Consider the following 543-nt stretch of genomic DNA (forward strand, 5'->3'; position numbering starts at 1 on the left):
ATTCATCTATTTTTGTTAGGAAACCTACATGTTTGTTTGCTTTTCTTATTCTCGGGTGACAGGTTGTGTGCTTCGGGACCATAGCCGCACGTCTGTTTTGTTCGTTGCAAAATGTTGTTTTATATTCCGCCATTCCGTGCTCTTTCGTGTTCACAAGGTTTTACATTATAATTTCCATCTGCTTTGTTGTAAACAATGACGGTAAATGCCAATTACTATTTCCTTTCTGCTATCCTTTTGCCATCCTGTAGTACATGTGTGAACTCATTGCTCTGGTACATTTAAATTCTTCATTGTTTTTGTTCTTCAAGAGCTGCAACCCTAACTCTTTGTCTGTAATTTCATGTTGCACTATCACATGGAACACGAGCAAATCGTGGAGTGAATCACCCCTATAATCCAGTAAGTACCTTTCATTTTTGTATTGATATGCTTATCGTGCTCGGAACCAGCTTTGTGTTTAACACATTTACTCTCCATATAGATAGGATAACTGGTTTGAAATAAATCATGCTATTTGTATGACTCGCACGTCTTCGTTCA

Source organism: Lolium rigidum, chromosome 6, assembly GCF_022539505.1.
Source record: "Lolium rigidum isolate FL_2022 chromosome 6, APGP_CSIRO_Lrig_0.1, whole genome shotgun sequence".
Lineage (NCBI taxonomy): Eukaryota > Viridiplantae > Streptophyta > Magnoliopsida > Poales > Poaceae > Lolium > Lolium rigidum.